Source organism: Haliotis rubra, unplaced genomic scaffold (assembly GCF_003918875.1).
Source record: "Haliotis rubra isolate DU_JTF1 unplaced genomic scaffold, ASM391887v1 Scf1, whole genome shotgun sequence".
In the NCBI taxonomy this organism is placed as follows: Eukaryota; Metazoa; Mollusca; class Gastropoda; order Lepetellida; family Haliotidae; genus Haliotis; species Haliotis rubra.
In genome coordinates this window covers 5945824-5960748 of record NW_025764891.1, presented here as the reverse complement: position 1 = coordinate 5960748, position 14925 = coordinate 5945824, and the positions used below count along the sequence as shown (strand labels likewise).

Sequence of the window (14925 nt, the reverse complement as noted above, 5' to 3'; positions counted from 1 at the left end):
GAAGCACAATGCACCTCAGACACCCACATTTCACTGAGCTGAAGCCCGCAGAGACATCCATGTTGACACAGTATGAGGTCTTTGCACACCACTACACCGACAGACACGGTCATCTCAAACACTTTAGACACTCTCCCACATAGACTAACACTTAGTCTCTGAATATATATAATTTTGACAGAAACAAATAATTCAGGTTCAAATTGAAAAGGAGAGCCAGTGAGATGGGTGATTCAGAACCTGAGAACATATTTTATTGAAATCTAGTAAAAAAATATAAGCTTTTCATGCTTCATTTAGACTTGTGGGGCTTTTCATTTTCATTGTAGCATTGCAGGCTTTAGCATTGCAGGGCGGGATGTGTTGAGGGGAAAATAATGTGGTTCAGGGACTGTGAGACAGACAATCTCCCCACACTGATCTCTAAGAAAAAACACAAACTCATAAATTTATACCTTCAATTTTAATTCATTCCACAACTTGAAGGACATTTGTGTTACTTGTACCATACCATGTTTCAGGAACCCTTGCACTGTATCAAAACCCAGAGAAGAAAATACAGACTCCAGACACCAGACTTCAGACACAGAGACAGAGATTCCCCTCCCAAGTAGTGCCCCTTCTATAGTTGTGTATCCAGGATCGCACCACAATGTTCTCTTTAACCACGTATATTGTTATTGCTTCCAAAGAAGGAAGATTTGCATAGGCCTCATTTATCTAGCCACCCATCCCTTTAGACTCTACACTTAATCCCATTTCTCATTCCAAGTGTTGCCCGAACCAGCACCATTCAACATTTAATCTTACCATTTATCTATCTTGAATTTACTAATATTAACACCGTCCTCTGACTCGGCTGTATTCAAGGAGTTCCAGGTCTTGATTACTCCTGGGAGTCCATTGCAAGATTTAACTCATAAACTTGGAATCCTCGTAGAAACCAAGAATCATTTATCCAATTTAATGTCAGAATTGTCTATCTTGTAAACCAGTGATGCTACAAGGCGGTATAGGAGAATGGCATTTTTGTGCAGTTGAAGAATTCCTTTGAGTGCGTGTCACATGAAGAACATGCCTGTCTCCGTAGTCATCAATGTCTTGCTCAAGTGTGATTAAAGAAAATAGGTTTCAAATCTCATCATAATGCACTGGCCTGGGGATCATATACCGCATTAAAAAACATTCCAAAGATAGGTAAATACACCCTGAAACAATGAAAGAATGTAGAAGTGCTTGTAATTTGTCTTCAGCTCAGTATTTTACTCTTTCTGATTTATAATGAAACATAATACTTATCCAACCAATCGATTCTTAAGAATTCAGCCAAAACTAAAGACAGAAGAATGAATGAAAGTGAATGAGTGAAGAGAGATCAAAGACAAAAGAAGTACAAAAGTAGGAAAAAAACTAAAATGGACGAATAAAAACGACAATGATGGAGAGCCACAGAGTAAAACTCTTTTGATCTTCAACATCACTATTTTCCCCATTACATCAAAATATCAAGCATGAGAAAATCCTCAATGTAAATAGCTGCAAAACACGAAGTCGCATAAAATATTCCTCGACTCCAAAAAATATGCGAAAATCTTTTTAAAAATGAATAAGGTGATACTGAGTCGAAACCTAGTGGAAGAAGTGTCAGATGTGCCAGAATCCTGACCTGTGCTCCATTGTCAATATCACCACTTCATCACACTTCTGACAGCCTCGCTTGTTCATATCAAAATAAACAATTTCCCCCGGTGAATGTGATCGTCCATGTTTCCCATGTAATAACAATTTAACACGATGCTGCAGTTGTCAGATCAAAGGTAGAGTAAATAACCAAAGAGTAAGACAACATGATATGTATATGAAACCCTGATACATTTATCAAAAGTTAGGGTAAGTGATAGATAATTACCTCCTAATCTTTAAAAGAGCCTGCCAATCATTACCTAGTCGGTTTCTATGTTGATATAACAGCATAGGCAAGATTCATGCACTTATCGGTCACAGATTGCATTATATCGGAAAGAAAATGTCACCAAGCTGCCGATATAAACTTGATAAAGCAATCAGGGTTGGCAAACAGACTCCGCACGGGAACCTAGTTTATCATGGGCTGATACTTCTATGATTTCTTCACCTATCTTAATGGATTGTTATTATATCGAGATTACAGTCACCATAATTGTAACTTAAATGGGTGAGAAAGGAATCTTTTGTGTGGCTGCAAACATGTTTAAAGAAAATCACAAATGTTAAATAATTCTTTTTTACATACTTTACTGACACTAGGTTCAGGATTACCTCATCTTTGTCAAATTGTTACAGTCAATTTGTTATTCCATGACAGATTAACTTATTTACATCCCTAACTTCTTTTGAGCAGCATTTAAAAGAGTAGAAAGAAGAAGAAGAAATGTTTTTTATTTAAGTGTCACATAACGTACATTCCCAATAGATTAAAAATTACACATATTCACAGTACGTTGTCCGGACAGAAATGGCCTGTGAGACACTAAATGACAATAAAAAGTCTTTAGGCGCTAAAACGCTTATATATAATTAAAATATATCACATAAGAGAGGTATAAGTACAATAGTCATGGATATTTGTTTAAATTATTACATTATAAAAGTAGTTTTTTCTGCGTAGAAATATTTACAGTGTAATTCTAATTCTAGCAGAAATATGTTAGCAATCTGCATGCTGTGAAGGATCCTATGACTACTGTATTTTCAACCAGCATGATTAAAAAATGGGATTTACTTGATAGTTACAGAATTCAGGGGATTGTTAAGGGGATTTATGGTTTCTAAGGATACATGATTTATTTGGAATAATGAACAAAAATATGAATTACCAACTTCAGGTGCTTTTTAATCAAATTGAAACTATCCATGTGAATTATCGGAATCCCAAGAAAAACAACCGTAGATATAATTATCACATACTCAACCATCATTAACCCATTTCAATGTGAAATATGAGCATTTCACACCGTTCATCCATGAAATAAATTATCACGATGTCTAAATTTGAAATATTGAAAAATGATGACTAACTTTGAAATTGGTAAGTATTACACGCATCCATGGAACCGTGAAATGTATGTATCAAGGGTTGTAATCTACGTCTGCAACGAATTACATGCTTCCAGATCTGTGACTTCTGTGAAAATTACTCCCACTTTTGGCCGTGTGAAGCCGCTTCTCTGCGGAAACTGCGACAGGGCGAGGGTATAAATTGGGCAGATAAGCCACTGGGTGCTTCATGCTTTCATAGAATGCCTCAAAACAGTCTTTAGCTCAATGGAGCAGAAAATCGCTACAACACATGGTCTTCCTTCAATCATTCCTTTCTTTGCCAAGTCGAGATATGAGAGATAGGTTTTACAGCTTTGAGATATTGATGCAGCAGACTCCCTGTCAATTAAATTGCATCATAATTTGCTGTCCTCTATACAAACAGCTTTCACTGCTGATTCACAAGTCAAAAATGCTGAAAGATGACTGAGGTGTTGAGTGCTAGGGACGGTGTCTCTTTCAGACCTTTCAAAGGGGTATAGAGGTGAGCACGGAGAGCGAATATGTCTATTTCAAATGTACAAGATGTGACGGATGAGCAGCAAGTGTGATGGAAGCTGTTGGATGTCAAATAATATGTGTCTATCATACGTTGTGATATCAGTATTCTTGCAACAGTATAAAAACAGAAGTCAACTTAATTTCTCATGTGATTGAATAGACTAGCATTTAACCTGGTTTGTAACTGGTTTGTCACCGTCATGGCGGCCGATAGTGGATGATAATCTATTTGGTGCGTTTGATCCCAATTTTAGCAACTTTCAAACAATATAATGGCAGGAACACTAGAAAGGGCTTCTCACATTGTACTGTTGGGAATCAAACCCAGACAGTTTATGTGGATGATAGTGGCTTCACACATTGTACTGTTGGGAATCAAACCCAGACAGTTTATGTGGATCAGACAGTTTATGCTGGGATGAATGTGGATGATAGTGCTTTCACACATTGTACTGTTGGGAATCAAACCCAGACAGTTTATGTGGATGATAGTGGCTTCACACAGACAGGGCTTCTCACATTGTACTGTTGGGAATCAAACCCAGACAGTTTATGTGGATGATAGTGGCTTCACACATTGTACTGTTGGGAATCAAACCCAGACAGTTTATGTGGATGAAAGTGGCTTCACACATTGTACTGTTGGGAATCAAACCCAGACAGTTTATGTGGATGATAGTGGCTTCACACATTGTACTGTTGGGAATCAAACCCAGACAGTTTATGTGGATGATAGTGGCTTCAAATATTGTACTGTTGGGAATCAAACCCAGACAGTTTATGTTGATGAAAGTGGCTTCACACATTGTACCAAAATGGGAAAACTGAACCAGGGCCTCCAGCATTATAAGCAAACCCTTCACCACTAGGCTTACCCTCCATCCCTCTATGATATAACCAGCAACACTTTAACCTCAAGGTTACTTGAAAATGCTTCATCTTATTGCTGGGATATTCGCTGATGAAACAGGAACAGACATTTGCACAAGACTGTAAGTCTGGGCCTGTTTTGTTGCTCTTAAATATCTCCTAAGGGCCGACAGAATGTTCAGAATGTTAACATTCAGGTAGGTATTAACATATGTCATAATTGTTCATGTTAGTAGACTTTCTTGGTCAATTTTTAACCCCGAATTGAATTGTTTGCTAGTTGTTAATGTCACATTTAGATGCAGCATATACCTATATATGCATATTCATGCATGCATGCATGCACACATGCACACATATATATAATGGTGATGATCAAAATGCATTGCTGATCATCATATGGTAAAGTGATCACTATCAATAAGTTCCTGATAATCCCCTGAGCGTAAATCCTTCTATTTCCTACAGTAACAAATCCAGTGATCAGCAGCAGTAATAAAGTAATCAGGTTGTCTTTCTGAAGATAATAAGCTGTCTCCCAAGCCTGCCCGCCCATTACAAACACTACTTTATTACTGAATAATTGATAACACGCACATCACAACTTATAATCCGAGTTGACACAAACTTGCTCCGTGAGCTAAACAATTCAAATTCAACCTGATGGATTGTGGGCAAAACCTGCTGGCAATTTGCTTTCGTTTTTTCCTACCTAAAAAAGACGACCATTTTTTGATCAGCTGTGATATTCACATGATCAATTTCACTTCATCAAATGGCAAAACACATTGAAAAACAAATCTCATATATAATTCATCCAGGAAGGTCATTGGATTCTTTGATTGTCATCTTGGTCTTGGAATTTTCTGAAAGATTAGCATCTTGGTAGCCAACGCTATTGGTAGTTATACTATTTTCACATATCTATTACAACGCTGTCTCAATGTTTCAGGCATACATAAGTCCACAGTAGTAAACTTATTTGTTTTTAATCTAAAACAATGTCAGCATTGAGGTAGGAAGCCTTTCTGACAATTAATTTACAGAAAATGAGGTCGTAAACATGTCATTTACTTAAAATTTTAAGGCCAAACGCAGTAATTTACAGATACCAACTCTAAAAGCCAAATGAAAATTCAATACAAGTTACACACAAGATAAAAAACAATTATAACTATATTCTCTGAATCTTTGTGGCAAATTAGTATTGATTTCAGACAAAAAGCAGCCCAAATTCCTTGCTTGTCAAATGGAAACCCAAGAGGCTTCAAGAAAATGGCTGCAGATTATATAAGACTGTTAAATTTAGATACTCTTCATCAGTACGGCTTTATGAAATAAACATGAATACTCACGACGACAACAGATTGAGAAAATAACAGAAACTGGCAAATTGCATTTTCAAAGTGTGTCAGTACCCATCTTCAAATCATTAACATTCATACATTCATGCAACGCGTATTAACATGTTCTAACCAAACACTTTAAAACGCATCGATAGTGCATTTCATTAGCCATGTAACTCAATATTGTTTAGAAAGTCTTGTATCCATGACATGAAGTCAAACCCATTGTTTATCCCGACTTTCTCAGGTTAAATGCGTTGAAATATTAACTACATCGTTAGGTTCCTAGATTCAGGATGACAAATTCATGAAAGTCAATTAGACTAAAAGCCTTCTCAAACTCCATCTTTGCTCATCTAACGCTTATTGAAATATTTATTGCCGCCTATGTTAATTGAAACAACCTGTTACAGCATGATACTGTGAATGAACTCACAAAGCCATCTGTTCCTGCATAATTGTTTCAAACCATTTTTTAATTAACTAATACTGTACTACATGACATACATTTGATAGTTTATTATTGTCATAATTGCCTTTGAAGAACAGAAACAATGTTCCAATAATCCACATAACTGCTGGAACGGTTCACTGTTATTGCTTACATATTAAACATAATGGTTAATTTTTTTCAATTTGATTTTCCAAGACACAACTTTTCTCCCATTTGCCTCCAGTGGTGGCCTATCATTAACCAGCTCTATACTTGTAGAATGAAATATGGGGACTACTTGGGCAAGCTTTACTATCTCCAGTACAATCAATAGAAGGCAGGCTAAAGTTGAACAAATCCAGACTGATACTAGTGTGCATCTAACAGACAACTCAACTACGAACAAGTAACAGGGACAGTGTGTAGATCAATTCATGAGCAGTAAAATATAGATCTAGTCAACTTCACTTGACCAGAAGATGGATAAAGATAAATATATGGCATAACTACATGCTAAGCCCTGGCCTCTGTTGTACATCACCATGCTTCTAAACTTCCACTTCAAGGAACTAGTTTCAACAAGCATTGGACTAGAATTCTTAGTTGACTTTAAAAACAGAAACTTAAAATGATTAATGTACCTAAAACTCATCAAAATTTTAAATTTTTTAAACATGGCTATAATTAATTTACACTAAACCAAACATCTAAATTTACCAATCAACTGAAAAGACATTCCTGTCTGAGTACTATTGATCAACAAATTCATTAAGCTGGAAGATTCTTCAACAATTTGAAAAATATTTAGAAGATAATTAGAAGCAGCATAAGCAGGTCCAAATGAATGGAATGGTGTACTAACTGACAAAGTAATGACGGAGAAACGCAGTACCTTGTAATGAAGCCCACATGTCCGACACATACATCCTTAGAGAAACGAGAGCTGATCCTAACTGTTATTAATCCATCGTCCAATCAAGCCTGGAAGCCAAGACACTGAAGTTTTGGCAGTGATCATTTTTCCATGCTAGAACAGTCTCATTAGGGACTCCGGAACAGTTCTCCTGGGTCTAATTTGACACAACAACAGGAAGCAGGTGGAATAAGACTTAATCCTTGTCTGATATAACACTGATCTTGCTGCTATTCTGACACAGTCCTCAATAGAGCTACCACTTCAAATTGCAACCATTGAGTTTAACAACACACACTGTGTATGCATGGATCCCAGCGTACGAGTATACAGGACTACGCTCGCTCTCGCTACTGTTCCCTGTAGTAGTGAGACTGCAGTTGGTGGTTCAAGCGTACACTCCAGCGTGTACGGACCACGGGAAGAGGACAATCAGCCCTTCTAACCCTTGAATAAGTCTGTATGTGATTTTTCTACAGTGATGTACACAGGCCCTTTTGACAGATCAACCTTGGCCGGAAATTATAATCTTGGGCAACATAACTCATTGTGTCCTTTGTTCCAGCTTTACTTTGTCCGAGTTTCCTTTAACCCAAAACACCTGTCTTTGATTTAGAGCTCTTGAATTGAAGAGATTTTAAAATGTTCCCATCGTTGATGAACTTGAGTAATGAATAATGAGTAATGGAGCATTGCGGGGGAAAAAAATAAAGTCTGTGTACAAAATTACTTTGTAATCTTGATGAAAAAATGAAAGTTGTATGAAACTGCTTTGAGAGATAGCAAAGTTGATTTAAAATATGTTTGAATACTAATGGTACATTTTTCTGTATATTCAAGCTGATTCAGAAAAAATATATATTTAAGGGCTGTTCATGTGTCAAAATATTTTTTATTGCTTGAAATGAAACTGAATGTTATTACTTGAGGCTATAACAAAATACCTCTTATATCTCGAAAATGTGATATTTTCTTTGTATTTAGAAAGTAATTTTCTTTGTTTTGAAAATGTCAAACATAATGAGATATTGAGTATTTGAGAGTAGTAATAACCCAAACATCCCCCTAGGGATAAACAATACAGATGTGATCTCCGGTAGCGATTAGTTACAGGTGATGAAGGTGGGTCTGGTTCTTGTCATACTAGACTGTAAGGTGTGGGTGAGATGTTGGGGTAGGGTGAGGTGTGAGGGTAGAGTGATGTGTCGGGGTAGGGTGAGGTATGGCAGTAAGGTGAGGTGTGTGGAGTAAGGTGAGATATCCAGATAGGGTGAGATGTGGGGGTAGGATGAGGTATGGGGGTAGGGTGAGGTATGGGGGTAGAGTGAGATATGGGGTGGGGTGAGGTATGGAGGTAGGGTGAGATGTGGGGTAGGGTGAGGTGTGGGGTAGGGTGAGGTAGGGTGAGGTGTGGGGGTAGGGTGAGGTATGGAGGTTGGGTGAGGTGTGGGATAGGGTGAGGTATGGAGGTAGGGTGAGATGTGGGGGTAGGGTGACATATGGGGTAGGGTGAGGTATGGAGGTAGGGTGAGGTGTGAGGGTAGAGTGAGGTATGGGGGTAGGGTGAGGTATGGAGGTAGGGTGAGGTGTGGGGGTAGAGTGAGGTATCGGGGTAGAGTGAGGTGTGGAGGTAGGGTGAGGTGTGGGGGTAGGGTGAGGTATGGGGGTAGGTGAGGTGTGCATTGTATGTGTGTTCGAGGCAAGATTTATGCCACTTTTAGCAATATTCCTTCAATATCACAGCTGGGAACACCATTACTGGGCTTCACACATTGTACCTATGTGGGGAATAGAACCCTGATCTTTGGCATGACGAGTGAATGCTTTAACCACTAGGCCATTGAATGAGTGAGTGAAACCCACAAAAGCTAAAGTCATGGCTATGGTAGTCCTTGGCAGTGGAGCTGCAATGCGTGAGTATATGGAGGGCAGGAAGCTCTCTGAATGAATTCCATACAATTATAGACAGATAGAAAATCAGTAGGGAGATGATGTTGAAGTAAAGGAATTAATTAAAGGGACAAGAATAGAAAGTTGGGTCTGTAGACATGAGCTGTTCTGTCAGACAAATTCACACCTATAACTCATCCTTGATTACATCTGACACTTCTCTTATGTTAATCCAGCGTGTAAAGAGGGCTTTATGGGGAAAAATAGTGTGAGTAGCTAGAGCAAGTCACAAAAGACGACAAGGACACTCAGACCATAGGCGGTCATCACTCACACCGAGTCGCACCGAGCAGGATGAATGCTTGGACCAAAGGTGTTTCAATGAAGAGGAAAGAGTCACCATTGAACACCATGGCCGAACAACAGATACATGACCAGTACAGATGGACAAGGGGTGAGAGGTCATCTCCAGGATTGATACAGATGATGGAGGGATGGGGGGCAAAGGTGATACAAACTTGCTGCATGGTCGTTGGTGACCGGAGGACAGCTGACCACCTGGGTGGACAAAATGATTGGTGTTTGAACATGATTAATTTCTCTATTTCATGGGTTTGACTTCATAGAAATGTACAGTTGGTAATATAGGCATACGTGTGGTGGACATGACAGGGAGGTGGTGACATGGGGGATGCTAGGTTGTCATGGCTCATGACATGGTGAGCCAGGCTGCGAGTAACAGTAGTGTTGACAATTGGTCAACAATCCATGATTGATCATCAGTTTCAAAATGCAATTGGTTGATTAATGATCATCATTACTATAATAAGGAAATCTTAAATTAATTGCATTTTTTAAGTGTATCCTTTGAGTAAATAACAAAAAGAAAATAACAGAATCTGTAATTGACACTTTACAATGTCTGTAACAAAGCCAAGGAATGATTATAACAAAACCAAATTAATTAACCCTGGCATATATCAACATCGGTCCACAGTGCCCCAGGTGGATGTTTTTGTGATAAATGGCTTTAGTGTAGATACCATGATTGATTTAATTTATATTCCGCAAGCACCTGTCAATGTCTTCAGAAAGCTTAGTTCGTACATCAGGAATCGGAGATCCCAACACAGCAATCAAATGAACCATTTGGTTTTCATACAAATAAATTTACCAACCAGAAAATTGTATGATTCCATGTTGAATTAGAGTCGTATTTGATCAGGAAATCAATACCGTCTAATCAAAGAATCATTGTAAATTTCATCAATTGTGCCAATACTTTATGCAAGATGACAACACCTGATAGCATCGTAAATTATGACCTCTGTTTGTCTAGTGCAGAGCAATAAGTTTATCTATCCACGAATATTGGAGAAAAATGATTATTCATTGAACTTATTATAGAATTCATTGTAGTCTACTAAAGATATTAATTTCACAGTTAAGTCATATGTTGTATGAGTTAGTAAAGATTTGTTTGGCATCTGTTTGTGTGAGCTAATGAAATCTCTTTGTAACAAAAAATGACATTTGATGACAAGTACCATCGTCTAAATTAATATAACCAACAGATTTTTATCATTCAAATTAGAATTTAAAGTTTGACCTAATCAATTCTGTTTTCCGTGCCTTTTCAAAGAATGCCTGCTTGATGAATAGACAGACAGCAAAATCTTCAGATGTAGCCTAAATTTAATAAATTTAAAAACCAGAAACAGTTCATTTAGACTAATACCAGACCAGTATTTTAATAGATAAAAAATGCAATATTCATCTTAAATGTCATACTAATACAACTTACCTGTTTATTTATGTAGGTCCTACCTGCATGATACAAAGACATATTTGACCATCTCTATCCATCCAGTACTCCTCCCAGAATATAACACAAACTACAAAAACTTTGTTATGAACACCTTTTATACCCTGTCAATCAACCTGTCAAGGTGAAGATGTCAATATCCCAATGAAATCCACACAATCGAATCAATTGTCGACAGAACTCCAAACTCCAAATCAAAACATATGCAGATCCAGTGTATCTGTACAAATTCATTGACAAAACAACAATTCCAGAATCAATGACACCCAAAAATCCATAGAAAGACAATTTTGTTATGCTGTTGACGCACACTGGAACTGTAAGCCTTTCTGTTTGAGAGTCAATATCGCCCAATCTTCACAGCGTTGTACAACACAGAAACCACCGTGACAGGCTTTCAACAAAAGCTTTTACATTTCACGAACACATGTTGCAATGTCAGGGGTGGTTTAACTACCGCAGTATATATACTACACATGACTGAGTCCATAGTTTATGACAGCAAGCCGACTGACAGAGCTATACGCTCAATAACTAAGCATCTTTATACGGGTAAACATTCAATGCGGTTTCTTTTAATGTATTTTGCTACTTCTTTAGTACCAGTTATACCTTTTGTGAATATTATGTGAGAACTGTCGCAATATCTAGTCACATATCCACCAAAAGGTCTCCAGTTTAAGAAACTGCTCTTGGTAACTGCTATCAAATTTACATATTTCTCACATTCAAACCAAAATACAGCCGAAACTTATTTCTGAATATTTAAATCTCAAGCTGGACACATATGGAAATACAGACGCCAGAACTCTATCCTAAACTTCTGGAACTGACATCATCGACCTGAAACCTAAATAAGACCTAAAATGCCCGTGAATCATGGATCGTGGTTTCCAGGGTATTTTGAATGTTCTGACACAATATCTGTCTCTACTTTAAGGCAATAGGATATGACAATAATGCAGCTATACAATGAAATAAGATATATGAAAACTTCAGGTCGGAAAGCGACCTTGCTTTATGACAGTCTTAAATACAAGTCAGACGTTTCACATTTCAGAACCAGCTGTGGTCATTTTCTGAAATGAGACAGTTATACATTATTGAGTATTTGTGTACATGATTAGACAGTAGAGTGGACATGGTATTTATGAACAAAACACAAGATATAAGACTTATAAAAGTTGATTTGGTTTGCACTTTTTGTACTGAGTAACCTGATGAAAGTGTTTCATTATCCTGGTCAATGGATCTGTGTCTCACAGACTCTGAACATTTTTTTCCTACACCACCCAACTGTAATGCATAATCCCCAAATTCAGAAAGCTGAGGTTAAACTCCAGGAAGTTGCTCTATCAACTTCACTTCTATTGCTTGTGTTCAACCATCTATGGCCATGGGGTGGCCTAGTGGTTGAAGCATTTGCTCATGGCATCAAGTGTTCAGGTTCGATTCCCAACATGGGTACAAAGTTTGAAGCCCATTTCTGGTGTCCCCTGTTGTGATATTGCTGGAATATTGCTAAAAACGGTTTAAATGCCAACTTACTCACTCATTCAACCATTTAAATATCAACACTAAATACTGTCCATTGCTCTTAACAATATCAGCATGATATTTAGCATGGTTGTCAGTTTCATGCTAAATCTACAAGTTAAAATCAGTAGCTCCATTTGCTTTATATCATTTCAATATCAAAACAATCATTTGTTACTCAATTTCCAAAGACTGTGTGAAAATAAAAAAATATAAAATATCAACATAAAATCACATGACAACACCAGTGATTTAATCGATAAAAAATATCATCTGGACACACATTAACTGTCTGTTAAAACATCCAAACATTTACCATTTCTCCACAGACCATTTTCAAAGTGTTTCTAATTCACAATTCCAACATATTCCACTCAATGTGTTTCTGTTGCAGAGGATCCAGATGTGATGAAAGACGATCTAATGCAATAAACTTAGGATATGATCCAAGTTTTCTGATAATTAAGTTTGCATCTTTTCCAATACTACCCAAACCTGATGACTGTTCTCAGTACCACCAAATGCTTCTGACATTCTATCTCAATATCCATCAAATTGTCAGCCATATTAAGACACCTCGTAATTCAATTATTGAGTCGATTTGTTTAATTATTCAAACATACGAACTTTTCTTGAAACGAAATCATCAGCATAACTCAATGTTATTGTGAAATATTGTCATGCAATCATGAACATTAAACCGACAATGTGTCTCACAATTACTACCACAGAGGACTGTTTGTTCAATCCAAATTAAGACAAATAGGGAAAGAATTCATAAGGGAATACACACACTTGAAGGCCAAAATGATAAAAAAAGCACTTAACAACTGGTTGATGTTTCACCATGGGATAAAATGCTTATACCACAGTCAAACATCCCTGTGTCAAACTTTGATGAGTCAAATTTGTTTTGAAGTAAAAGCTTGCTCCCTGACAATTCCTTAATTAAGCATCATTTTGGGTTTGTGTCAAACTTTGATGTGCTGAACTTATTGGAGTAAAAGCTTGGTCCCTGCCAATTCCTTATTCAATTATCATTGTGTGGCTGTGTCAAACCACATATAATTTGAAGTACATTTACTTCAAAGTAGTGTTTACATAGTTCCCTCTATGACACAATAATGTTTGACTGTACTTCAACAAAGCTGGACAGGAACAATCAATCGAATACAACATGTTCCTGTCCAAACTGAAACATAATGAGATACAAATATAACAGCAGCTGAAATAGTCATCCGCGTTTGTTCCTAAACACTTACAGTACCCAAACTACCATCTTGTCCACACCACAAACAGTTTCTACAGAAGACAACGTATGTTTTCGTGTGTATGACCATTCACTCTTAATTTAGTCCACCTACATCAGCTTCGTTTGAAAGACCTGTAGTCCGCTTTCAAGACCCCTTTGAGCATATATGCTTACATGGTGGAAGTTTAAATGCAACAAAAGAATTTTTCTGTTGGCAGTTTAACCATATTTGTTTCTTTCCAGAGCCGTGGGTGTCATGTGAAAGAAACTGTTCACAAAAGATGTCCGGTAGTATTTATCAAGTGCAATAGTTACTAAAAGTGGACAAATACTTGAACATGAGTGGACAAATGGCAATGGCCTCCGTTGTCCTGACTAGATGAGATGAATAGAGAACCACCCGTATTATTTTTCACATATTTGTTAGTTCAGCAAATAACACATGGTGGAGAGGTGTTGCCGTCTGTTAGACGCACAAAGACGGACATTTTACCTCAGGAATCCACTCTCTGTCCACATCCATTAATAAAAATCAATGAAAGAAATATGATCAGGGGCGAACATGTATGGTGTATGAATTCATCCCAAACTGCACACCCATATCAAAGGCTATGTCATTTATACTACGATAACTGAAGATTTTTTCCCATAAGGCAATTATGACCGATAACAATCCAATGAAAACGTGACCTCTCAAAGGTTCCAAAATTTTAACCTCTGGGGGAGCTCGTGAAGACAAGAAATGGCCTGTGTCTGAATTAAAATTGGTATGATGGATTTGAAATATACACGAGTCTCTCAAATTATGCTGAAAGCAGACAAGTTTCTCTCGATGATGAGATGGTTCAGACTCCTCATCACCGTATCAAGTCTTCAGAGGCAGAAGACACTCTTGCATCTCGTGACAAATTACCTGATAATTACGTAGGTCAATTAGTGATCAGGTGCAGATCTCATTAGACTAGTCAACAACAGTGAGACACGATTAACCTCGTACATCAACATGGTACCGAAAATGCTTTCCTAATCACCAGCCCTCAACATGAACATCCGCTAATGGGTTCCTCTGTTGTAGTGACACACATCTCTATCACTTCAAGCATCTTGGAATTATTTAATCATCCTTAAATAATGCGAATTCAAATTCTTAGTAAAAATATCATAAATATCGTGGAAGTTTTGATAACTGTCAAGAGTTTAACTACAAAATATTGTAAACTTATCCGAAGCAGCAATCACTGTTATCTGTCAAGGAATATCAGGAATTAACATTTAATGAAA

At 37.4% G+C, this 14925-nt stretch overlaps 1 protein-coding gene across 6 annotated transcripts in view; it reads right to left on the bottom strand.

The window, feature by feature from the left end:
- LOC124275650 (protocadherin-1-like) overlaps positions 1-14925 on the bottom strand; it is a 305204-nt gene that overhangs the window by 41853 nt on the left and 248426 nt on the right. Inside the window, exon 1 of one of the 6 annotated variants that reach the window (XM_046711454.1) lies at positions 7121-7495. The exons of the other annotated variants lie outside the window; for them this stretch is intronic. The gene's annotated coding sequence lies outside the window, so the exon portion shown is untranslated. Of the gene's footprint in view, positions 1-7120; positions 7496-14925 lie in introns of those variants that run through there. 6 annotated transcript variants of the gene reach the window in all.